General features: G+C 38.4%; 1 protein-coding gene across 1 annotated transcript in view; it reads right to left on the bottom strand.

Moving 5' to 3' along the window:
• LOC106008314 (uncharacterized) overlaps positions 1-24,878 on the bottom strand; it is a 149,417-nt gene that overhangs the window by 43,029 nt on the left and 81,510 nt on the right. Inside the window, exon 3 of the mRNA XM_087212568.1 lies at positions 8,216-8,393. The gene's annotated coding sequence lies outside the window, so the exon portion shown is untranslated. The remainder of the gene's footprint in view (positions 1-8,215; positions 8,394-24,878) is intronic.

Here is a 24,878-nt window from a genome sequence, read left to right on the forward strand (position 1 = left end):
AAAGGGTAAATGAGCCTGTAGGAAATAATGCCTGGGGTAGGGATGTAGCTACTCCTCCTGTCTCATCAACATAATGTTGGCCAGGGATATCTTGTTCCTGGGCTGAGTCACCATAGTGTGAATTTTGTCTTCTAAGTTTTATAAACTCTAAGATGCAAAACATAGCAGGAGGATATTTTAATATTAAATTTTACCTTACTTTCCTATTCTGAAATGATTTGACCAGCATCAAGAACTTGCTAGAGGCTGGGGATACAGTTTAGTGTGTTTGGCATGCACAAGACCATGGGGTTCAATGCTCACCACCAAAATGATAACAGTAATAATAATAATAACAACAGCAACAACTTGCTATAATGCAGTCCTTAAGGTAGACCTGGTAGCAAACAGTTAAACTCCTCACTTTGAAGTTCTTATGTCAATTTGGGTAGATTTAAAGCTAGGAATATATGTTAAAATTCATACCTTTTTATTTCAAGAACTAACCACTTGAAATAGAAAAAAAAATTTTACTTCCTGATTTTAAATGTGGAAGAGCTAAGGCCTAGAAGATTCAAAACACAGTATAGCAAGAACAGATGGGGAATGTAAGCAGAGTCTCTAAGAAAAAAAAGGAAAAGGAAATACTAAAATCAAGGCTGTAACAGAAATGAACACTGATTTGATGAGCTCATCAGAAGACTAGATATGGTCAAGGAAAAAATCAGTGAGATATATCATAGAAACTTCCAAAAATGAAATATAAAGAGAAAAAAGGATGGAACAGAATAACCAGTATATGTGGGACAATTTCAAGAGGTATAATACATGTGTGGTGGGAATATCAGTGGAGTAGAAGGAGAGAAAGGAATAGAAGAAATATTTGAGGTAATACTGAGAATTTTCCAAAATCAGTAACAGATATCAAACCACAAATTTAGAACAATAGAATACCAAGCATGATAAATAAAAAAATACACCTAAGCATATCATGTTTAAACTTCAGGAAAAAGAAAAAAACAAATAGAAAATCTTGAAAGAAATTAGGAGTGAGGGTGGGAGGACACTACCTTACCTATAGAAAAATGAGGATAGAAATTACATTGGATTTCTGTTCACAAACTATGCAAACAAGGAGAAAGTGAATGAAATATTAAACAGTTAAAAGGAAAACAATAACCTACAATTCTGTACCTAGCAAAATTATCCTTCTACTGAAAGGAAATGAAAGATTCTCTCAAGGAAAAATTCAGGGAATTTGTTGCCAGTAGCTCTTCTTTGTATGAAATGTTAAAAGAAGTACTCCAGAGAGAGGGAAAATGACAGAGGTCAGAAACTTAAGACTATAAAGAATTACAACATTAGAGAAGAATAATTAAGATTAAATATTTAATTTTTTGTACTCTTAATTGATCAAACAGATAACAATTTCCTCAAAAAATCACTGCGACAATGCCTTCAGACATTATGGCTCATATATGACCACAGTGTTATAAAATATGGGAGTATTGAGAATACTCTGTTATAAGGTACTTGCACTGCCTATGAAGTAGTATAGTGAAGTAGTATAATGAAGTATATTAAGTAGTGTAATGTTATTTAAAAGCGCACTTGGATTAGTCATCAATGTATATTGCAAAATCTGGGACAACCACTAAAAAAAAAAAATTACCACTAGAGAGATACTACAAGCCAGAGAATTAGGAAGGCTATATGATGACCCTAAAATTCATTAAATGAGAAAAAATTGATCAAAGAAGTGGAAAAGGGGAATTAATAACATTGCTTTTCAGACTCTGATAAGTGTCCAGGTCCTAGCTGTGGGTGGAGAAAACAAGGATAAGAGACACCAGATAGAAACGACAAACAAGCTGGAAGGATTTCAAAACAGAATATACCATTTTCTACATTTTTCTGTACAGTCTGGGAGTCAGTAAGTCTTGTGGAGAAGCTTCCAGTCTAATATGATATTTGAATGGTAGCAATGGCTGAAGGAAATTGACAGATGGATCTCAGAATAGCTTTGAGTTTCTTAAACCACAACATGGGGTGAGATAACAGTTGGATATTAAGAGCTCCCCCAAAGAAACATCAGGGTTTGGATGAAATGGAAAGAATTGTGGGGAATTGTAAACTGAAAGCAACTAAGAAATCATAATCATAAGAGCCAATGTAGTCTCATAGCTTCTGCCACTTTTTTCTGCTGAACAATTTTTCTCCTTTCTTATAACTCCAGCATATGTCCTCACTACTTAATGATATCTTTCTGAGACTCCTTTCTGAATTCATCTCTCACTATTAATATAGCCTAGTGTTATGGTTGGGGTCTTAAAAGTTCCAAGGCCATGTGTCAAAGGCTTGGTTCCCAGCCTGTGGTGCTACTGGAAGGTGGTGGAACTGTAAGAAGGTAGGACTTAGAGTTAGGTCACTGGGAATGTTCCCTTGAATGGGATATTGGGACCCAGCCCTTTCCTCTCTCTTTTTGCTTCCCAGCTGCAATGAGATGAACAAACAGCTAGCTATGTTCTGTTATGTGTTTCCTGCCATGATGTTCTGCCTGTCTGCAGACCCAAAAGCAATGGACCCAGCCAACTATGGACTGAAACCTCTGAATCCATGAATCAAATAAATCTCTTTCTTTTAGGTTGATTATTGCATGTATTTTGTCACAGGTGGAAAGTCTTCTCCACAATTGCTAAGGCTAGTTGCAAAGTTGAGAGGATCTCATCAATCTTACCTATTCCTAAGTAGGATTTAGTAATTTTACAAGCCACTAATTAGACAAGGAATGAACTATCCTCAAATCAACTGTTCACCTGTGGCCAGATTTTGTGAGGCTAGAAGCAGAACAACTTGTTTGAGGTTATGCATGTCTAAGGATGTTTCCTAAGTCTTTCTGCAAAAACTGTATGCAAAGTGGCTTTCCTTAGTTAAGGCTGTGGGAATAGCAGAAAAAATAATTGATCTTGATTTGTCTGATTGTAGGCCAATTGCTAGATAAACAAATGTCAAAGTGAAATTATCTTGCAATCAGTAATCTATGGAAAGGGAATTATAACTATAAAAATATTAATATAGTTAAGGGAAGAGGTTATAATGATAATACTTTTTCCTTTTCATGTCATTTCTTAGATACATCATGTCAATGTGCACAATAATGAGAGCTTATATTTGCTAAATGCCTACTGGAGTGGACCCTCAAGTTATGACTGGCCTGACATATGAAAAAACTTGGGTTACAACTGGAATTTTAGTTTTAACTTACAACCAAAGTCTTGAGTTTTGACCCAAATGCCAGATGCTTGTGCTTCCAGATGGTCTCAGATGTAGATTTAACCCTTAAAAAATTCTGGAGGGAGCATTACAACATCCTTTCCTGTATGGGGTCAATTGAGAAATCCTGGGCCAATATCTCTCTAAGGACACTGAGATCTGCCTTTATACAAGAGAGAGACTTTGAAGGCTGTGTAGAGGAGCCTGAGCCCGCAATTGACCAACTTGAGTTACAATCAACTCTCACAAACAAATTGAGTCTGTAAGTCAAGTATACACTGTATATGTCAGGAATTTTGCTAGCTGGAGCTAATGAAATCATTAATGAAGGTACTGGCATTTAAGGTAGATACTAATGGTTTGTACCACTAATAAGAAAATTAGGAGTCTGAAAATTTTATTAAGCCACATACATCATCTTTTGGTTGATCAAAAGAAACATTTGTACATATTTTCCTTAAAAAGTATTCTTGGCTATAGTTGGAAACAAATTCTGTTGAACAGCACAAAGATCAAGAGGTAATTTAGAGATTAGAAGAGAGGAAGATACTAGACTAAGAAGAAAAAAAGTCTACCAGAAGCATACTCTAGATGTAGCACACTTATTAAAACAATTAATGTAGGGCCGGGGATTTAGCCCAGTAGTTTTGCAGCACAAGCACAAGGACCTGAGTTCGATCCCCAGCACTAAAACAAAACAAAACAAAACAAAAACCAATTAACGTTAAAAGCAATTGGCTGTGCAAAAACTTAGGGAGGCCTAAGAAGCTGTAAGAGAAACTCAGACCTCTGTGAGAATTTTATAATCTTGGTCTACAAGAGGAAAATAAGTCATTGGAAAACAAAAAACCCTGGGGTTTTGCAACTTACTGCAGAACATTGACCAAGTCTCATTATCTTCCTGACATCACAATCACCACCACCAAAAGACCTTATCCAGTGCTTTATAAATATGAAATGTAAAACAGAAAGGGGCTTGGAAATGTGTTGAATGAGTAAGCTGAGTCCTTGACCTAGAGACCAGAGAATATGAATTAGGCACTTGATGTGATGTGATGCTCTCCTTGAAGAGAGCCTACTAATTAACATAATGGAGTCATACAATGCACAGTATGCATATAGTAAATCTTTAATAAATATATATAAAAGGAAAACTGGTTCCTCTTCTTCTCAATTGGCCCATTGGTAAAGGCACAGGACTGCAAAAAGGATTCATTGGTGTGCCAACTTCCACCAGTTGTTAGTAGCCTAGAGTCCTGTGTGGAGACAACTGGAACTTTGTCCAGGCCAAGCAGAAAACAATGCTGTGAGATATTGAGGATATAGGATGTAGGAGATGTTAAGGCTTGTGTCTAGATGTCCCCCCAGGGCCTCATGTATTCATAGGTGGGAAGTTTCAAAGGTAGCTAGATTACAGAGTGAATGTGGATTAAGGGTGTGATACTGGGATTGAGGGTGTGAATAATGGAAGCCCCACCCTGGGTATGGGTGGCACTAATTAATAGGCTTAAAGCCTGAATGGAATATAAGGGACAGAAAGAAGGCAGGCTGCTGCTTGCTGCTTGCTGCTTTGCCATTTTCTGCCGGGTTACTATGGACTGTTTCTCTTCTGTCATGCTCCTCTGCCATGCCACACTGCCTTGGAGCCAGCTGGCTATGGACCAGAACCTTTACAAAATGTGACTTGAAATAAACCTTTCCTCCTTTAACTTGTGGAGATAGGGTACTTTGTTGCAGCACTGCTAAAAGTAACTAAGACAGATTTTGGTACCAGACAAATGGGACCATTGCTGTGATGCCACCTGGCCAGGTGGTTCAGAAGACTTTGAAATTGGCTTGTAGAAAGATTTTGGGAAGGTTTGAAGATGTCAACTGAAAAAGCAGCCCTGGAATGCTGTAAGCTGAACTTGATGACAGATTCTGGTCAGATCTCAGAAAACCAGGTTGCTGATAAAAATGCTGACAGTAAGGACCATGCTTAGGAGGTTTCTGTTAGGAAGAAGTACTGCATTGGTTATTGGACTCCAGACCAAGTGTGTTATGCTTTGGCAGAAAATTTCTCTCCAATTTGGTCTTGTTCAGAAACTTTGCCTGAGACTGAAATTAAGTGTGGTGGAATAAATTTCAAGGACGTCTAATGTTGAGGCAGTGGAATGTCACATACAATAGCACAAAACAAACATTTCCATTCCAAAAGATACCAAGAGGGGGGATAGAAAGGAATGGAAACAAAGCAAGACCAAAATCCAGCAGGGCAAAGATGAAATTCCATAGTTCCATGTCCAGTAACCAGTGAAATCTGGGGCAAGATGTGAACTTCAAAGGGCTTGGGTGGCTCTGCCCCTACGGTACTTCTGATGGTTGTAGCTCCCATGGCTTCTCTCTTGGGCTGGCTCTGTTCACTCCTTGTGACTTCCTCAGATATCCATATTCCTGGCTTCTTCAACCTTTTAGCTTTGGCTTCACACTCATAGCTTCACAATGCCCTCTCATGGGCACATTGCCTGGCCTCCAAGTACTCCTTATGAAATCTGGGTAGATTTCATTTAACCAGATGTATGTTGAGAATCAAGGGCAAAGAGCCCAGCAGAATAATTTTAAATGTTTTGAGTTTAGCCAGAAAGGAAACTCCAGTAAAGTATGAATCGCAAAGATAGAGAAAAAATCTTGGTAGCTGAGAAAGAACATGACAATAGAAAATATGGCCTGAAGACATCACACACACAAAAATAGCGGGACTTCACCATTTGCAACCTCAAATTGGAAAGGTGAAAGACTTTTATTTGAGAATATAGGCATCATGTTCCAGAATGGTGGCAGCCTAGAGAATCCATTTCTCCAGATTGGGTTCATAATGCTCAGCAAGCCAAGCACTCAACCCCTACAGCCATGAGAAAAGGAAGGCTGGCTACTTCTCCAGTTGGTGCCAAACCATGGCATCATCCACGCGGTCCTAATTTTAGTTGCATGCAGAATGCAGGAGTTGTGTGGTCAGGAAGGCTTCCACTCAGATTTTTTAAAGAGACTTGGAGGCCAGGCAAAGTGCCCGTGAGAGGGCATTGTGAAGCTATGAGTGTGAAGCCAAAGCTAAAAGGTTGAAGAAGCCAGGAATATGGATATCTGAGGAAGTCACAAGGAGTGAACAGAGCCAGCCCAAGAGAGAAGCCATGGGAGCTACAACCATCAGAAGTACCGTAGGGGCAGAGCCACCCAAGCCCTTTGAAGTTCACATCTTGCCCCAGATTTCACTGGTTACTGGACATGGAACTATGGAATTTCATCTTTGCCCTGCTGGATTTTGGTCTTGCTTTGTTTCCATTCCTTTCTATCCCCCTCTTGGTATCTTTTGGAATGGAAATGTTTGTTTTGTGCCATTATATGTTGGAAATGTTTAACTTTTATTTCAGGGATCACAGCTAAGTTTGTCTTAAATCTCAGAGGAGACTGTGGATTTGGACTTTTCAGCAATGCTGAAACTGTTAGGACTTTGGCAAAACTTAGAGATAGACTAATGTCTTTTGCATAAAGGGATATGCATAAGTCTTTCGGGAGCCAGGGGCAGAATGTTTTGGCTTATATCTTGATGCCTCCCTGCAAAGCCTCATGCAGTCATACATGGGGAATTTTGAAGGTGGCTGAGTTAGGGTGTGAATGTGAATTAAGGGTATAATACTGGGATTAAGTGTGTGGATAGTGGAAGCCCCACCCTGGGTAAGGATGCCACCAATCAATAGACTTGTAGCCTGGATGAAATATAGAGGGACAGAAAGAATGCATGCTTGCTGCTTCTGCTGCTGCTTGCTGTTTGCTCTTTGCTGCCTTCTGCCTACCACACCACAAACTGTTTCTCCTCTGTGATGCCCCTCTGCCTTGGAGCAAGCCGACTATGGACTGAAACCTCTACAAACTGTTACCTGAAATAAACCTTTTCCTTTAACTTGTGGTTGTCAGGTATTTTGTCCTAGCAACGAAAAAAGAAAACTAAGACAGATTGAAAGGGCAAGGACGTATGTATAGAAGAACCCTTCAAACTCTAAAAGCCCTTTGAAGTTACCACGAATTGAGTTGGAAGTTCTGCTTTGTTAATTATCCATGTAATTTTGGACATCCTGAGTTTCAGGTTTTTCACATATATAACAAAGTATCTTAGCACACATGTTTTGCTGTTACAGGCATGTGGTGTGGCTATATAAAGCACCTGGCATAGTGTCTGACAAATAGTAGCTATTTAATGTAGTCATGCACTGCATAACAATGTCGCTTTCAACAATGACCACATCTATAATGGTGGTTCCATCAGACTAGTGGTCCAGTGTCATCATAGCAATCTTTGTTTGTGTAAGTATGCTCTGTAATTGTACAATGAAAGACTTGCCTAATGACACATTTCTCAGAATATGTCCTGTGATTGAGCAAGCAGTGCCTGACTGTATGCATTGGCTTCCTTGAGTGGCAATCTGACTTCCTAAATGAATTATATATTAGACAGGAGGTTCTTGTCATAGTGATAATTGGAAATGAGAATCCAGAAATTACATATCTGTGAGGACTCTAGACTGCCTGTATTCCTAAAGACATTCTTCAATACTGACACTACATTTTTATCATTTTATTTGCAATTTTAGACCTTAGATTTATGTATTTTCTTCTCATAATTTTTTGCTTCTCCTTCCTACAATTTTCCTATGCTTCTTGGATTCCTTACAGTAGTATATATGGCACCAATGTTTGCCTAGGGACTCAATACACAAAACGTGGAAATCAAGAATGCCTCCCAAGCTGCCATTTTGATTTTTTAAAAAATATTCTGAATACAAGATTATGAAAGAAAATCCGTCATAATGTTGTGCAGTTGGAGATGTATTCTGTTCTCTAAAGAACCTACAACCAGTCTGCCTGTGGTTGAATTATTTGCAAACTCCCAAGTCACCAGCATAGTTTCTGAAGGCCTCCAAATACCCACCTTACTGTTAAGCACCACAGCATGACAAGATAAATGGAAATGGCCAAATGTTTCCTTCCTTTTCCTTTATACGTCAGTTCCTGCAGACCTCCTGATCTCTCCATGCCTTTTGCTGTATGCATGAACAGAAACTGCCTGCCAGTGCAGATCTGCCAAGGATTTTTCTTGCTGAGGCAACCTAAAGTCAAGAAGCCACACAGCTGTCAGCTCACAGCTCCAGTCTGAAAGGAAGAGAAGCCTGAGGCATGGTATCAAGCTCCCACACCATCAACCTCCTCTTCGACATTTCAGCTGAACAATAACCACGATTGATAGAAGAAAGAACAAAGCGACTTCCCAAATATTTCTTTCTTTCTCCCCCCTCCACCTTTTTTTTTTTTTTTTTTTTTGCCCAGTATGCAATGCTTCCTGTTTCTCTAGTAATGAAAATGTGTTTGTCTGTCAAACAGAAAGCTGCCCCACTGTCTTAGGTGCAGAGAACTTCAATCACAGCAGCTGCTGCGACCAGACCGAGAGCCAAACTCCTCATTTGTTTTGGCTAACACTGAAGAATCAGTTTAGGCTTTCCCTAGAACAAAATGGTGCACGGGAACACAGCCAAGCTATGGAAGAGAAGCAGCAAAGTTGCAACAGATTATTTGTCTGCTAAAACAGAAGGAGAAAGATATCAAAACCTGGATCCATTTGAGTCCAGCCTCCCTAACATATTCTCTATTTGCAACACAGATGATTCTCTCTAATATCATTCAACAGGTGCTAAACTGTAGCTTTTTTGAAGATTAATCACTGCAGCCCTGGCAACAGAAAATTAGGAAGGAATAAGACAGCTCCCAGAATTTTTAGGCTATTTCAAGTGAATACTCAGAACAAGGAATTGGTGCTTGTGAAAGGTAATCCCAAGGAAAATGTCATTGCCCTCTGTTCACAAAGCAACCTATGTACACCTGTACCTTTCAGCATATACCACACTGACAAGAAATTGTGTTTGCATTTGTTTCTCCTCTTAGGTCATGAGCTTTTGAAGATGTGTCTCTCTTTTCTTAACTCTCATCTTTTTTATTCATTTGTCTTTTATTACTACATGTTTGCAATATGTAATATTTACATTCCTTGTGTGGAGTTGGTTCATGTACATAACACATCTTAATTCTTTTTTTTAATCCTCTTTTCTTCTCCCCCTCCATGTCCTGATCCCCTTCCCATTTGAGAAAGACCTGTCTCACCACTCCCTGTACGTCCATCAACAGATGAATGGATAAAGAAAATGTGGTATTTACACACAATGGAGTGCCACTCTGCAATAAAAGATACACTTGAGTAATTTGTAGGAAAATAGATGCATGTTGAGACCATATGTTAAGTGAAATAAATCAGATAAAAAAAGCTTAAGTATCACATGGCTTCTCCTATATGACAGTATAAATAAAGAGTAAAATAAAAGACAGATCATAGGAACCTTCATGAAACTAGCACTGGTAGTCAGTTACTCAATAAGTGAAAGTTGAATGATTAGTTTTCTGAACAAAATTGTATAAATGCATCAAATATTACCCTTTTGATTTCATTGGTGAGACTTAAGTAAGTGTGGTCATTTTTGGAAGTTTGTAAACACTGTTTACCTTAAAAGTTTCATTTAGATTTCTATTTTCACACAGAAACAAGAACTACACAGAAATTATTTAGATGAGTTATTAAGCCAAATCCACCCTGTAGTTCATTTGGTCCAGCTAGCTGAGAAAAAAGTAGAGCTTGGGAACATGATATGACTTCACTTTCTTTCCAAATATGTGAGAAAATGACTCACCTTGAATTTCCATTTGAATGTAGGTCTGATAATAGCAGGGGAACAGTGAGGCTAAACTCTGAGCAGGACAAAAAGTAAATTCAGTAGGAATCTTAGAATACTTAAATGCCTCAACAACTTTTGAGGTTTTATCTCAAGTCTGGCCAGATTTCACAGGATTGTTCTCACATTGGCCAGTCTGTTCAGTGTGGGCTTATGTCTCGGAAAGTATCTAACCTAGATATTTTTCTAGGTCAAAATAAACCAATAGCCAATAGTAATGGGTGGTGGGTGTTTGAATAGTTTACTGCCTTAATTTCTAAGTCTTGGATTAAGGCAGTGATTTGGAATGAATTAAGGGATCACCCCCAATGCCTGCAGGTATCCAGGATGAAGCAAGCCACTGACCTGGGAATGTGGAGGGAAATCCCTTTGCTCTATGCCCTCAGTAGTTAGATCTTCTCCTTGAATATCTCCCTTCCAAAATCACAGTGCTTGCTGGGATGAAACCTCCCCAAGAGTGGCCTCTTCTGTTGAGTCAAAGAGTACTGGTGCTCCTGATCAAAGCTGGAGACAGCCAGCTCTGCCCAGACCGCCCACAGAGGGGGGAGAGAAAATCCTTATTCTTTGGTTTGCCCTGTATATCTCATATTTGTCTCTCCAGGTTTTATCATCCTTCCACATTATTTTAACAGTAAAACGGTCAATTAATTTTGTTTGGCACATTGTGTTCTATACATAAATTGATCACATTTGGATGAAAATATTAAATTTACTAAAATATGGGGAAAAGGGTTGTTTAATTCTGTGATGCTTCATAGTTTAAACTGATTTTCATTTCATGTTGCTTATTTGTTTTTCTATAATACCATTACCTCTTAGTATAAATGAAAATAGTTAAATATCTAAGTAACTGAACTTCTTCTTATCAAATATCAGATTTGGAAATATCAGCATCCTAAAACAAAGTTTTGTTATTTCATGATGGATGTTTGGCACTGTATAATCATAGCCTATCTGGGGTAACATTTTAAGGATTAACATTATTGGAGTGGAAATAGAAGAATGATAGAGTTATTCAGCATAAATGTGACATTTATGTCAAACAAGCATGGTTTGAAATAAACTAATTTAATTTCCAAAAGCCCATTGCATTTAGCAGAAAATTCTGCATAATGCATGCAAACCTGTGCCATTGCCCCATCAGCCAAACTCTCTGAATTACTACTGAAGACTGCGATCCAACCCAACAAAATGCATTATATATGCATATGTATATGGGTGTGAAAACTGAAGCCTCTGACACAAAAGGTCTTAAGTAATATAGCAGGTGTCACTGTTGCACCAAGACAATGATGGGAACCCCAAATTGGAATGTTACATATTTAAAACCAATTTGTTCCAGTGATACACTCAAGTATCAAATGCTTATTCCAAGACAGATCACATACATCTTGTTTGTGCAAGATGGTACCTGTTTGTTTTTCTTCAAGTGTACCCTTGTATCCCAAAGTATTTCCCTAAGTCTGCAGCTTAGCCATCTGTGCTGGGGAAAGAGGATTGGGAAGAACTTGACCCTGTTCCTGAAGGGATTAGTTCTTGAACTCCTGAAAAGCATATTTAAGTGGCTATTAAATGGATGAGAATTCTTGCTTGACATTTGAATTTGAAAACATGATAGGAATTAGTTTTGGCTTTGAAACAAGACCACTAGATCAGTTGATCTAGTGAACATCTTGATCACCAGGCAAACTGCATGTAAATCTGGTACTGTCATGATTGGTCACTTAGAATAAAACTTACATTGTCAGAAAATGCCTAGCCTTGAATGCCATGTTATGAGCAGGGTCATATTAAGTAGACCTTCTGATACAGAGTCCTGTAACAGTACTAAGTTGTAAAGAGTTGTGATAGGATTAGCCCATTAACCCCTTTCTCCTACGGGAGTTTCACTACTTTTGTCATATGGGATACTATAGTGACCACTAAGTTTCATAATCAGGAAACTTTGGTTGAAGCTTGACATTGTCTATATTTGAATCTCAAGCAAGTAACTTTAAGGATGCCAACAACTCTGAGGCTTAATACACTAAAGACAGTGATTTTCAAACTTTTATGCCTCAGTAGCTCTTTACATTCTTAAATTTATTGAGAACCCAGAAAACTCTGTTTATGTGGAATGCATAAGTTGGTATTTACCACATTAGAAATTAAAGTTGAATATTAAAAATGTTTTAAAATAACAGGAACAATCTGATTGGAAGCTTACATAAAATATATTTTTATGAAAAGTAATTGTATTTTGCAAAAAAACAGAGTGAAGAGCATTATTTTACATTTTTGCAAATCTGTTTACTGCTTAATAGGAGTAAGACTGCACACAATCTGTAGAGATATCACCTTTCATGTAGCCTCTGGTAAACTCCACTGTACACTTCAATCTGTTAGTATCACTATGAAAATGGTTTTCACCTCTTAGACGGCCTGAAAAAGGGACCACCAGGGGTCCCCACACCACACTTTGAGAACTGCGGTCTTAGAAGTAAAACACCAGACAATAATCATGCCACAAGGCAATAATAAATGCTGGAGGTAATAGATAAAATTAAATATGCTGATTTGATCATTACACAATGTATGCATGTAGTAAAACATCATCACTACCCCGTAAACATGTACAATTATGTGTCAATTTTAAAATAAGAATAATTGCAAGCTAATATTACTTGAATTCTTATTCTGTTTGTCCCTATTGTGTTTTTATTAAGATCTCATTTAATCTTTGTTGAGACCTCTTGAGATGGATAATATTGTCTTTATTTTCCAGATGAGAAAACTGAGGCAGTTTAATGGGAAAGACAAAAGCATCTTTCCCAAAGTCATATAGATTATAAATGGTAGAGCCATGATAGGAGACAAGGTGCAGTGCTGATAAAAGATCAATGATCATGGAGAATAGCAGTGAGGGGAGCAATGGTGATGGTGGTGGTAGCAATAGTTGGAGTAGCATTTATGTGTGAAGAATGAACCCTATAAATGCTGGATGTCTTATATGCATTATCATAGCATGTCCTCCCAATAGATCTATGACATACTTAGTATTATCACTATCATTTTACAGATAAGGAAAGTGCCTTTCCTAAAATCATCCTTAATATTTGGGAAACATATCAGCTCTCTAAAGTTTTTATTACTGTAATTAAATAGGAAATTATGCTAACATTAGGTGGCGTGGTCTCTTGCCTCATTTAACTGGCATTATGGCAGAAGATAGTTATCTCTGCAGAGATGAATTTTCCAGAGTAGATCATTTTTGCTACGTTGTGACCCAAATGTTGAAAGTCTAACTGAACTGACCGGAGTGCTCATTATGAACACTGACATTGATTCTGTGCCTTCTTTTGGAGTTGCTCTGGAGAGTTTGTGAGTGGGTAGGCCTATTTCCTTATTACATAATCCAAGGCTTCTTCCTATCTTGTCAGTTTGCTTTTTAAGGTTTGAAGACCTTTCCTTTCATATGTTTTCTATCTCTTCCTCGTAAAGCCAACAATATTTTTTTCTGAGAAGAATCTTTGTGTTTGTTTTTAGCCAACTTTTATTTTGTTCCCTTTTTGCTCCTACTCCTACTTTTTGCCCTATCTAGTCTTCTGAGGGAACTAGGCAACCACAATTTCATGTATTGTGTCCAAAAGAAGAACAAGATCTGCCTGAATCAATGGCCTCTATATGGACTTCAAACATCTGTGTACATTGTTCCAGATCCTTCCCCTGCTTGCTTCCATTTGATTAGCTTTGCCTAATAAAAGAAATTGCTAAATAAGTGAGATGTTACTAAAGGATCACAAGTTTTCATAGTTTGGAAGTTTTAACATCACTTACTAGGAGAATGATTTGTTAATCATGTTTCCTTTGTACTTTTGCATTTCAGTGCTCTGCTCTTAATTTTTTTAAATCCTTCAGAGGAAACCAAATATTCCTTGTTCCAACTCCAATAAGGTTGCTTTGAATGTTTTGAAGTTGTAGTCATGGTTGAGATGACCTCTAATGTAAAGCACATTTGAAACCATAATGTGGCCTAACCTATGTAGGTAGCTTCAGTATTTTCTTGAATGAATTCTCTTTTGTAGTTCCTTTTTGTCTAACTTCATGCTCTGGTGTTAAGTTCTATATCTGAGCTATATCAGGAAAAAGTAGGAAAAGTGCTCCAAATCATATGTGAAACAGCTGGTGGTGGGGGGAACAGGAGTAAGAAAGCTATATAAGAAAGAAAGGAAAAATAAGACAATAAGAGGAGGCAAGGTTTGAGAAGGAAAACAATATAAATCATTATTTTACTAGATTAAAATCAATGTAGGAAATAATTATAGGTGCTAAGGAGTGGTTGAAAAGATTGACCAGCACTCTCCTAATCAAATTGATAATAAGGCTTAGATCCTAGGATCTGGTTACTGTCTACTCGTTGAGGTTCCTTTGCCTTCTGGTCTTGTAATATAACTCCACGTAACTTGGTGTGACCTCTATAGAAAACAGCATGATGGTTCCTCAAAAAATTAAAGGTAAAATTACCATATGACCCAACCATTTCTTTTGTGATCACAGATCCAAAAGAACTGAAGGCAGGGATTTGAACAGACATTTTCACACCAGTGTTCATAGCACCATTATTCACAATAGACAAGAGGTAAAAGCAACGCATGTATCCATCAGCAGATGAATGGATAAACAAAATAGGGCACACACACCCTGAAATATTACTTAGACTTTAAAAAGAAGGAAATTTTGAAACATGCTACAAATGATGAACTTTGAGGACTTTATGCCAAGTGAAACAAGACAGTCACAAAGTCACAACTGCTGGAAGGTTCCACTTACCTGAAGTACCTAAAGAAGTCAAATTCAGACAGAAAGCAGAAGAGTGGTTTCCTGGACTGGGAGAAATGGGGAAAGGGAAGGCTATTTCTTAATGGATACAGAGTTTCAATTTTACAGGCTGAAAAAATTTTGGAGATAGATGGTACTGATGGTTGCATAGCAGTGTGAATGTACTTAACGCTGGTTAAAATGGTACATTTTATGCTATGTATATTTTACTATAATTTTTAAAAATTAAAAGAAAAAAGTACACACATTCCTACTGTTATCACCCTATTGTTTATTTGTTATCTTATAGGCAGGATGCCTGAACATGTTAAGAATCTCTTAAAATGAGCTTACTTTGGTTTCATTATATTAAGTAAGGAAGAAAGAGAAGAATCAACTTGCCACCAACACACTAGAGGTTTGCTGACATAGCCCACCATGGAACACACTAAATCAGCTCTGGACCCTACATAGAACCACCAAGGGTTTTCATTTCCTGGAAGATTCCTCAGGTGAGCAGCGAAAATGACTGGCTTGGACGCACAGAAGGAACCTGTGCAGGCATTTTGCTGAAGGCAGACTAGCCCAGAAAGAAGACACTTGCCAAGTTGGCTATTGTGTCTCCCCCACTGACTACTGAGCTCCTGCACTTCCCTTGATTATTAAGTCACAATTTACAGGTGAGAAAGGCTATAAATTCAGCTGGCTGTGAAACAAGATGCAGACTGAAGCTTCACCTTCACCCCACCTGGGAGGCCTCCTTCTGCTTTTCTCTTCCATCCAAGAAATAGCTTCTCCATCAGTGATCACTTTCCTCTCCACCACCACCTGTAGTAAAGAGCAGGAGTGCATCCAGCCACAGAGAACTGCAGAGGAGGGGGTGTCAGGAGGGGTGAAGAATTTCCTGAGAAATTCAAGCCCGTAGGTCCCTTCTTTTCCATTTGCAAAAGACGATTTTTTGTTACATCAGGGATCAGGAAATTTTTTCCTGTAAAAGCTGCATGAAAATATATCAGGCTTTGTATTTCTTCTCACAGGTACTAAGTTTTGCCCTTGTCAGGCAAAAATGGCATAAACACTAGGGAATGGAATGGAATGGAAGTATTTGTTCCAATGTATTCTATATATAGGCACTAAAATTTGAGTTTCATGTAATATTCACATGTCTCAAAATATTATTTTTTAAATTTTGTCAACTGTTTAAAAATATAAATACCATTTTTAGTTTGTACTCCATTCTGAAATATGTGATAAGTCATATTGGGTTGTTTGCTGATCCTTTGTTTAAATACATATTTACCTACTTTAAGAAAATAATATAGCCCACTTGTTCTTGACAGGAAAGGAAATAATATTTGTGGATTGTTTGTTCAACAAAATTTAGCATAGCATGGTGGTTAAGGCCATAGCCTCTGGGAGCAGAATTGCTGGGTTTTAAACACCAGCTATGCTATCAAAGGCTGTGTAGCCTTACCCAAGTTATTTAAATTCCCTGAGCCTGTATCTCCTCATCTGCACACAAGCTAACTAAAACATAATCTACCTAACAGGGCGGTTATATAGGTTAAATGAATTACTTTTTTTTTTTACCAAGGATCGAACTCAGGACACAGCAGGCGCTGGGAACCACTGAGCTAAATCCCAGGCCCTGGGTTAAATGAATTAATAAATGTTAAGTGACTAAGCTATTGCCTTGGACCTTGTTATGTTAGCTGTTACCTCCTGCATGCCAGTCCTTAACTTATCAGGTCCCTTCACTCTATTATCACATTTAATCCTGCTTAATGGGTAATATCACCCTTTGATGAAGAAAGAAAATAAATTCCAGGTAGTTCAAACCAATTGCTGGTCAGGACTTAGAAAACAGTACTCCAAAGTACTTTGAACTGAAGGAGATTTAAAGCGTTTCAGGAATAAGAAGGCAACTGTGACCTCCTGCTTTGTGTATAAGAATTGACATAAAAGAATTATTGGGCCTAAGCCAAAAGTAGGTCATAAAATTCTCACATAACAGGTATCCTGGTCTAGTGACCTAATGAAACAGAATGTTACACATTGATGCCAAGAAGAATCTGAGCAAATATCCTGAGTTCTTCCACTTCCAGCCATCATTTATTACCATTACACTCTAGCCCGTTTTGTCCAATCATGTTTCTCTACAACTATCCACTTCTTTCATCAAACTTGTCATAAAAATGCAGTTTTCTCTGGATCTTTAGAGTTTCATTTCTAAAGGCTCTGTGTCATCCAAAGCACTGTTAATTAAATTTGTTATGTTCTTTTCTTGTTAATCTGTCTTTGTTATCTGAGCATTGGCCACGACCTGCTTCTTTCCTCCCTGCTCAAAGTTAAAACAGAAGCATAGTTCTAAACCAAGCTTTTTCCTTCCTTTAAAACTCCATTGCCTTATGCTTATTTCAAGGATGTTTCTGCAGTGTCAGAGGTTGATGATGATATATTTACTGACAAATCTCCTTTCTCTCTTAGTTCTCTATTCTATTAGTTCTCCTCTTCTTTTCTCCACAAGGGTGCCTGTTCTTCTATCTATCTCTAAAGTGTTGGTATAGCCCATGGCTGAGATCAGGGACATCTTTTTGTCTGCTACAACAATCTTCCAGTGTCTCATTCTTGGCTATGACTTCAGTTATAAGCAATCACCTTCCATGACAGAGTCCTACAGCTGTTTATCCAGTTATGATCTGTCTTACTACTCCCATTTCTTTATGTACTGAATTATTGGGTGCTTCCAGTGGACAACATAACAGATAGTGTGACATCAGGCTAATCTGTCTGCACAGTCTGGCTCTGTTATGCATGCTCTGAGAGATTCTGAGAGAATGATTGCTCTGTCCCTGACATTTGGATTAGACACCAGTAAAACAGAGACCACAAGAGCTACCAGCCAGAGACTCTGTGAAGACAAAATGATAGATGTAATGCAAATGAGCTTTTCCATTTGTTCTTTCACTCATGTGTCCAATAAATATCTATTCAGCACCTCCTATATCCCACTAGGTCTATGCTAATTGGTGGATACTATTAGAGTACTAATGCCCTAAATCTCTTCACCTCACCATATCTCCTTCCACATGTGCTCTTGTCCAGTCTTCCAGGTTTGAGACCATAGTTTTTAATGCTGCTATCTTCTCTTTTCCCCAATATTCTAAGCATCAAGTCCTGCTTGGCTTTTGATTTTTCCCATTATCACCATCATAGAATTAAGCCCAGATCATCTCAAACCTGATTTTTCTTTCGTGCCAATTGTCAAGTTTTGACTTTCTTTTAATTGGAAATCAGCATCCAGAAAAGTGTATTAATAGAGAAGGAAAAGTACCAAAGTGGTGCTTTTGGAAGTTTAATTTGTACTCCCCATGAGTTTGTGTGGGACGAGGCCCTTGGCAAGGAACAGTGAAGAGTTTTTAAATCTAAATATAAACTGAGAAAGACTTCAAGTAAGGTGATGACATTAAGCATGAAAAGGAGAAAGAGGAGGATGCAGGAGGCATTTTGAAGGAGTCTGTGTGGGATTGAAGTAGGTATGGGATTTGAAGATAACTCCATAATTTAGAGTCTTAGTAACTAGGAGACTAATGATACATTTTTCATAACTTCTGTAGCACATTGTTGTTGGTGCTGCTCAAATGTGTCTTTTCATCTACTGTCTGGTATAGGTTATTTCTTTTTCATTTATCACTATCTTTCTAACTTGGTTACAAGCCCCAGAAAGCATCCTTTTCTTTTTATTTCAAAATCTGCTTACAATGTCTAGGCTGTGCTAATAGCTGTTGCTAATTGGTCTATGGTGATGTTGCAGGAACGGAAGGTGGAAAACTCTGTCTAAATGGGAAGAGCTCCTCTCCTTCTGTCTTTGTCATCCTCACAGCCGCCTAATGCAGTTGGGGCCTACTGGGAAGACACGTAGAAGGTTGGAAAATGTAAATATTTATCGGGAGGATTCAAATTTGAAATGAGGCGTTACTAGGTTGAGTTCTAATGATACGATACAGCCTATGGTAGTTACTGCAAGAGCTGAGACCTTTAAGAAGAATGGCACAATCACTGGGAGAGAAGTTATTAGGATTAGTATTGTTAGACATAAAAATACAGTGAAAATACTACTGATTGTTAGATGCTTAATTGAATTAATTAGGAAGGGGTTGTTTTTGTTGATATAAATTAAAGTTGAAAAGTGACATTGTCCTAGGAGTTCAAAGAAAATTACTTGAGAACTATAGACCCTCTTAATTGGAAAACAAACAAGCATTACATAAACAAAGGCCATTCCATGACTTATGTCCTACAAGGCAAGGTCAACTTATGTTGCATTTAGGTTGTGTTCAGGCAAGTGTTTTTTTATGATTTCTTGAAGCACAACTTTAAACAACTGTCATAGATGCAGAGCACCACAGAACAGCAGCTGCAGGTAGATGTGCGAGGAGAATGCCTGAGAGTCTTCTAAGTAGTCTTTGAGCACATGGTGAGTTATGCACCAGGTGCAAACCACTTCGGTCATATCTGAAAGCCAAACAAGATTGTCTAGAATTATAGTCTGGAGAGTGTTACTGATTCTGTGAAGATATCAGAAAGGGTTTCACCTCCTTCCTTCCAGATAGAGGGAAAGAAACAGCAATATCCAGGTCCAAGAAAACTAAGGTTATATAATAGGAATACCATTGACTTGGGATTATGGGATAGAAAAGGGAAGGCAAAAGAGTAGATTGGATTTTTTTTTTTTTTGGTACTGGGGATCGAACTCGGGTCCTTGCGCTTGTGCAGCAGGCGGCAAAAAGTAGATTGGATTTTAAGAAAATAAAATGTGTCCATTTTATGTGACCATATGCAGGGAGAGAGTGAGACAAAATGATGAAGCAGATAATACAGAGGTAAGAGAAATTATTTTAGACTCATTATCATCTCTCCTACTATCGTGGGTTGGTCACCTATGCAATACCTGGAGATAACTGACTTTCCACAATGCTGTACCACAAAAGTCAGAATATTTTTCAACAGACAGGTGCTGGTTTAAATCCCACACTCTGTGTGGGACCTTGGGAAATCATTTCATCTTACCAGGCCTAACACTCCTCATCTGTAAATATGATAGAATAAAGTCTCTTCCTAGGGTTACCATAAGGATTAAATGAGATAATGTATGAAAGGTTCAATTTATCCCAGCATAGCTTGGTAAATCCAAGACATTCAATAAGTATGTACTGTTTCTCTCTCTCTCTCTCTCTCTCTCTCTCTCTCTCTCTCTCTCTCTCTCTCTCTCTCTCTCTCTCTCCCTCTCTCTCCACCTTTTCTTCAGAAGAAGTGAGGCTCACGTAAATTCTTGACAGCAGAATTCTTTTACAGGCTCCCTTTAGTCCAAGAGAACAGAGCTTTATCAAGAGCAATTGAAACCCAAAACTTTAAGTTAACAAGTTAAACTGACAGTTTCATATATACTAACAGAAGACACAAAACTTCTGGGCCAGAGACAACAGAGTTAAGTACTTACACTATGGTGAACAATATGAGCATCGGTATGTTGTATGGGTTCTGTGAGCCCCCGTTCCCACAGGGCATTGTGAAGAGAGCCGGGTGCAATCTGCACACTGTGGGGTACATTCCTAGAGAGAAGCCCTCAGCTTAGGGGACCCAAATCTTGTACAATGAACAGTAAATATGCATGCCCTGTGCTCCAGACTAGTTCTGTTTTCCAAGGTTATTTGTTATGAAATTTTCTTGAAAAGATAGCCCAGAACAAAGGCAGTTAGGGCTTCTGCTTGCTAGACATAAAAATATGAGACAGATGGAAAATTGTATCCCCAAAAGCATAACAGAAGCAATCCATTCTCTCTCTATTCTCTTACCAGGCTCATTAGCAGTGGGACTTTTCTACACATGTCATTACCCTGAGAGCATGGAATTTCATGCATTGTACATCCCCTGTATCTTCCTTTTCTCTTCTCTAATGTTAGCATTCAAGCACCTCATCAGAAATTTTCTATCCTTACTTTAATGTCTAGAGAAATGTCAGAGCCCACATTTGTAGAGGCTGCTGGCCTGACCAGAGGATAGGGCTTTTCTCTGGGAATTTAGTTTAAGGTTCCATGAAAAACATGAGAAAAGAGGATTTAAACTGGAGGAGGTCAAGAAAAGGGTGAGGCATCTTCTTCTCTCCACACTTGGAGAACATTTGATTCCAGCTTGAAAGTGAAAACTGAGCCAAACTGATATCACTGAAATGAAGCAGGAAGCATGAAGTCTCAGATATCCAACTTCAGGTGCTCAGGCCCATGGCCAGCTGGACGTCTAGAGAAAGCAAGAGGCCAGCTATGTCGACCTATTTGATGGACACCAAATCATCTTCCTGCACCTGATATTTCCATCATGGTCTAAAAAGGGCACAGTTCCAATATAAATATATTAACTGAGAGAAATAATCTCTACTATTAATAAATGCTCCCAGAGCTGGCCCTTTCATTCATTATGCATAGTTGGAGTACTAATTACATGTTAGACATTGTGTTTATTACTGGACTTCAAAGGTGATCAGCCACAGTCCTTACCCTTCAGAATCTCTGGCGAGATAAGAAAGTAAACAGGCAATTAAGATGCAAAGTGACAAGCTTTATGATAAAGGAATGTCAGGATAACATAGAGGGTTAGAGGAGGGACATTTAGTCTTATTTTGGAAGATCAAGAGATGTTTTTAAAGTTAAACTGAAGTTCAATTGCAGATGAGATGCTGTAAATTAAGCATTTCTTATCTGTGTTTTAGAGATGAAGAAACTGAAGCTTCAAGAGTTCGATGTCACATAATCCATATATGACAAAGCTGAGACTCAAGCATATTTTGATACCAGTTTCAGGGTGGATGTTTCTACAAATGCATATATTTTAATGTATTGGTTTGTTTAAGCAGGTAGGGCTTTAGGAGACAGGATTTATATGAGATTAATCTTAGTGGTGGTAGGAGGTGTGTGTGCTGGGAGGTGTAGAGTGAAGATAATTGCATGGGATTGAGAGGAAGGGAGAGAGGCCCAAAGCACAAAACAGTCCTCAAGGGAGGCCACCCTAGAGGTGGGGTGCTGGAGTAGGGATGGATGTAGGGGGAGCAATAGGTGAGGCCTGAAGATAGTAGAGGCTGTGTGAGAAGAGAAGAAAAGAGAGAGAAGAGAAGAGAAGAGAAGGGGGAAAGGGAGATTGTTTCATTCAGCTTTCATTGTCATGATAAAACACCTGAGATAATCAACTTATAATAAGGAAAGAGTATTTTGACTCATGGTTCCAGAGTTTTAAATCCATGGTTGGTTGGCTCTGTTGCTTTTGGGGCTGTGGTGAAGCAAACATAACAATGGAGAATGCATGGTGGAGCAAAAGGGTTTTTTATCATTATAAATATTTTTTAATTTTTTTCAGTATTTACATAATGATTACATTCATCATGGGGATTTCTTACCGTGGGTTGCCATTAAAGAAGAGAGGAACAGATGGAAAGACAGAGGGACCAGGGATAGGGAGAGGGGGCTAAGGTCCCAATATTCTTTCCAAGGACACAGCCCAGTGACCTAACTGTCTTCCACTGGGCTCTGCCTCCTAAAGGTTCTACTGGCTTCCAATAGAGATCAACCATAGAGTCCTCGGGGTGGGGGACATGTAAGATTCAAACAATAGCAGAGAGGAAGGAGGGGAAATGGGAGGGAGGATAATTGTTTAAGGAGGAAGTTGTGGCAGAAAATGTGATGTGACCAGCAAAATGTAACTTCTTGCATTTCATTATTGTGTCTAAACCAGTACAGCATGTATAGGCACTATTCCAGGAAGCAAGAGGCCAACATTTTATACACAGAGAAAAGAGAGAGAATTCAATCACAGGAACAAGGTACAAAGCCCACTTTCCATTGTAATTTCCACAGTACTTATCAAAACAAACACCATTACCCCAACCCTCACTGGTCAAGGGATACTCTGTTGTGTCCAGGGTGGACTGAAGTAACAAGCACAAGAACTGGCTTCCCCACTGTACCCTGACCCTAAGCCTATTGTTTCCTGCAACTGACCTCGGTATCTGGAATAAGTGTATTGCCCTGTGTATATGAGTGGGACAAGATACCAGTCTGAAAAAAAAAATCTAGAAAAATAGAAATTGTTTTAAATTGGACCAGGGTTTGTATCACATACTATGGTTCAAAACTTTTCTTCTAGTTGTGAGCAAAGCCAAACTCACTCAAGTTTCAAATATCACCATTTAGCAGTCAGCCTGGACCTCCTTTTCTGACTGAACTCTCAGCCAACCTAGGCAACATTTGGATCCAATTTGATGGAAAAGTTGGGTGAGCTCCTTGCCAAATTCCTGTGAATCTGTGTCAAACTCGGTGATTTTAGGCTAAGATTTGGGGTGTGGCAGAGTCTTCAGAGGAATTCTGTGGTTGTGCAATCCAAAGAAAGTGAAGCAAAGAGTATTTTCAATATTACCTCCAAGGAAGTAGACTATGTAAAATTTCAGTCTATGGGGCTCTAGATTTTGGAGCTTTCACCAGAGAATCTAAGTGTTCCTATAGTAGCCCAGTGTCTTTGAGAGATATATAACTTCTGTTCATTTTTCCCTCCCCACTCCTTCTTATAAGTTATTATCCATTTGAACCAAAGGAGACAGTATATAGAAGGATAATTTATTCATTCAAAGCTGGATTAGGCTATGTGCCCACTTCAATACATTCTGCTATATAGAGTTTATGAAAACCTTGACCCCTGATCCCTTCTAACTTTGTAAGTTTTTTTCCTTTTCACAGGACAGGTTACTAACACAACAACATAGAATCCACAATACACACAGAGTAATGGGAATGTTCTCTAGCAAGTTGACTCTGAGGTGAAGAAGTCTATGCAGGGCGTTCATTAGGGGTGCTCTCAAGAGGGATGCTTCTGAGATAATGAGTGAAGCAGAATTGTGCAAAGAGAGAAGCTGAATGGTAGTACATTCACAAGGGAGGCCAAACATGATTCCTGGAGGAACTCTAGAGTCCTGATAGCCTTTCACTTTTGTCTGGCATCATGGCAAAGGGTCAGGATAGTCATTAGATGGTAGCTACATCTAGAAAGTAGACATGATCGTGGGCAAGGACATTTCATTTGCTTAAAGCTATTTCCACGGAAGTCTCACTATGAGGTAAGCAGTAATATGGTGGTACCTTGGTCTTGAAGGAGGTGGTACACCAGAGATTCACCTTAAGAAGAGAAATAGCATGATATGTTCGAAACCCAGATACTGTAGCCAGTTTTATGGCAGTCTTAGTCATAATGGTATGAAATTGTTCATAGGACCAAGAAACAGGATCCAGTGATATCTAAGCCCTGAGAAACTGAAGAGACAGAGGCTTAAGGGTATGTGAAGATAAATAATTCTGTGGTTCTGTACTTTTTTATCAGGTTTGTAAAATCAGGTTTTATGGAGTAAAAGATGGTAGCAGTGATAGAGACAATGTCAAAGACAGAATAGATCAGGAAGATGGGGGAGCCAAATTGAAATATAAATGGTTTGATTTGTTCAAATGGAAATGGCTAGTGATGTGTGTTTGGAACATCTGCTTGGGTAACTTCCTGTTATTATCTACTGCAAAAACTATTTATTTTGGACATTGGCTTTTAAAAAGTGAGAAAAATGTATGATTTATTTTGGTACTTGTTAGCTGTAGGTTTTTTCCACTTCACCCTTAACAATAAAGATTTTTCCAAAGCGCTAGGACCCGAGTTCGATCCCTGGTACCAAAACAAACAAACAAACGAACAAAAAAAAAAATAAAGATTTTTAAAAAGAAAATGTCAAAGAAAGGATCAATGTAAGATAAGAAAAATGTGTGTGGGCAAAGGAATATGATTAACTAAGTTGACTATGGAAATTTCCAGGACAAATTGGAGATCTATAAGCCTTTAGTTATATTTTGTCAACACCCTAGTATTCCTAATTGCTTCCAAAAAGCTACTCTGATGCTTCCCAGAATTTTGGTCTTGGTGTTAATACCATGTCCCAAA

Source organism: Heterocephalus glaber, unplaced genomic scaffold, assembly GCF_053883595.1.
Source record: "Heterocephalus glaber isolate CG9 unplaced genomic scaffold, H.glaber_assembly_v1.0 deba00001431, whole genome shotgun sequence".
Classification (NCBI taxonomy): domain Eukaryota; kingdom Metazoa; phylum Chordata; class Mammalia; order Rodentia; family Bathyergidae; genus Heterocephalus; species Heterocephalus glaber.